Source organism: Humulus lupulus, chromosome 8 (genome assembly GCF_963169125.1).
Source record: "Humulus lupulus chromosome 8, drHumLupu1.1, whole genome shotgun sequence".
NCBI lineage: Eukaryota > Viridiplantae > Streptophyta > Magnoliopsida > Rosales > Cannabaceae > Humulus > Humulus lupulus.
Window position 1 is genome coordinate 165,008,099 of NC_084800.1, and position 2,716 is coordinate 165,010,814.

At 36.7% G+C, this 2,716-nt stretch overlaps 1 non-coding gene across 1 annotated transcript; it reads left to right on the plus strand.

Annotated features, from left to right (window-relative positions):
• Positions 1-847: 847 nt before the first annotated feature.
• Positions 848-1,042, plus strand: LOC133799188 (small nucleolar RNA snR35). Its single transcript, XR_009876382.1, has one exon. It is a non-coding gene; the product is annotated as a small nucleolar RNA snR35 (small nucleolar RNA).
• Positions 1,043-2,716: the final 1,674 nt, after the last annotated feature.

Genomic DNA, 2,716 nt, shown 5'->3' on the forward strand with positions numbered 1-2,716 from the left:
ACCACAGCACGCAAATTTCCCAGAGCCTTCTTCACTAATTTTCAAACATAACTTTCACTACATCTAATAAGCATGATTACATTAGTCTTATCTTTATACATAAATCTTGTAGTAATATAAATAAAAAAAATAACTAACCTTCAATATTAATGTTCAATGCACCCGAAATGAACAACAAAGTTCACCACTCAATCAACGACCCTACTAAAACATTACATAATTAGTAAACTACATAATTAATTATCAAACCAATAAATAAATAAAATCAAACTAGTTAATGAAACTAATGAACAACACTTTGATCATCTTCGAGCTATTTATTTTTTTTCAAATATTTAAAAAACAAATTTATCTATTGTCACAATTTCTAAAATTCACTAATATACATATATATATTTATAATAAACCTAATTTTTATCACATTATTTAAACTAACAAAATAAACAAATAATTATAAAAATTAACAAAATATTAATTATATTAATCATAAAATTCGGAATAATAAAAAAAAACATAGAAAAATAAAAAATTATCATCAAAACAACATTTTAGTAATCTATACCTGTTTTGAAGCTTAAAATCCTCTTGCAATGACAAAAATCCGGCAAGAAACACCAAGAAACAATGGAGAAAATACCCACGGCCAAATGCTTTTTTTTTCTCTTAAAAACAAAAAAAAAAAAAAACAGATTTTTGGACTATATTTCAGTTTATAGTGTAGAAATGTAGCAAGAAATAAAGAAAAAACAAAAAAAAAGGGTTTGGAGAATGAAAATGGGTGTTGGCTCACAGTTGTTAATGGAGGTTTTTGCGGGTTTTTTGCACAGAGGAGAGAGGAGGGTTTGAGAGAGATGACCGTTCGGGTAGATGAAAAGGGTTATAAAACCCTTTTACTTCGGTTTTTACCTAAAACCCGAAGTTAAAGGTCCATAAGTGTATAATAGTTGTGCACATTTAACTTCGGTTTTTAGGTAAAAACCGAAGTGGAAAGTTCACTTTCTACTTCGATTTTTACCTAAAAACCAAAGTTAAAGGTGCACAAGGGCCCCGTTTGGCTCGGCCATTTTTTTGCATTTTTATTATCTCTAAACATAATACACGGGCTTGTGCAACCAAACACGGCCCTCTTCACTATGAATTTTTCACTTCGTTTTTTTAAAAAAGCGAAGTAGTATGTAATTTTTTTTCAGAGAGCCAATTTCAAAAGCGAAGTAAAAGAGTTTGAAAAGGTTTTTACTTCAGTGTTTTTGTATGCTCACTATAAAAACCGAAGTAAAAGCCTATATTTCTAGTAGTGATAGTTTTCAAGAATTGAAGCGGCGACTTATTACTGCACATGTGTTGAGTCTTCCTTCTGAGGAAGGAAAGTTTGTGGTTTATTGCGACGCGTCGAGTTTGGGTTTAGGCTGTGTATTGATGTAGAACGAGAAGGTTATAGCTTATGCGTTATGACAGCTAAAGGAGTATGAGCAGCGGTATCCTACCCATGATTTGGAGCTAGCAGCGGTGGTATTTTCACTGAAGGTCTGGCGACATTATTTGTACAGGGAGAAGTGTGAGATATACACCGATCACAAGAGTTTAAAGTACTTCTTCACACAGAAGGACCTGAACATGAGGCAAAGGCGTTGGCCAGAATTGGTAAAAGACTATGATTGTGATATTCTTTACCTCCCAGGAAAAGCCAATGTGGTGGCAGATGCATTGTGCCGGAGGGGCTCGGAATAGTTATTTAGTTCCAGTCAGATATTGAGAGAGTTGGCTAATGAGATGTGTAGAGCAAGGATAGAGTTGGTGGTGGGTCGATTGGCCAACATTACTCTACAGTCGACCCTACTAGAGCGGATTAAGGAAGGTCAGTTGGCAGATGCTCAATTACAGGAGGTTAGAGAGAATGTCTTAACGAGAGTAGCTAAGGACTATTCTATTTCTGAGGTTGGTTTGTTATGGTATCAGGGTCGGATCTGTGTTCCGATTGATGTGGGAATTATATGTGAGATATAGGGTGAATACTATACTACGTCGCACTCACTTCATCTAAGTACCACGAAGATGTATCAAGATCTACGGACGTTGTATTGGTGGCCCGGGATGAAGAAGGATGTGGTGGAGTACGTGGCCAGATGTTTAACCTATCAACAGGTGAAAGTTGAGCATCAACGACTAGCAGGGTTGCTTCAACCTTTGGGTATTCCCGAGTGGAAATGGGAGGATATTACGATGGAATTTTTGGGAGGTTTACCCAAGACTTTAGGGACTCGTTGTGGGTGATTTTGGACAAATACACCAAGTCAGCTCATTTTCTTCCAGTGAAGATGAAATATACAGTGGATCAGCATGCAAATTTAAATGTGAGGAAGATCGTACGCCTCCATGGGGTTCCTAAGTCTATAGTGTCGAACCGGGATCCTATCTTTACCTCCAATTTTTGGGGTAGTTTGAAAAATTCTATGGGGACTCAGTTGAAGTTCAGCACAACCTTCCATCCTCAGACCGATGGACAGTCTGAGAGGACGATTCAGGTGTTGGAGGATATGCTTAGGGCATGCGTGATCAATTTTGAGGGAATGGGAGTAAGTATCTCCCATTGATTGAGTTTTCATACAACAACAGTTACCAATCAACGATTGGAGTTGCTCAATATGAGATGTTATATGGGAGGAGATGTAGATCACCCATTCATTGGGATGAGATGGGTGAGAAGAAGTATTTGGGG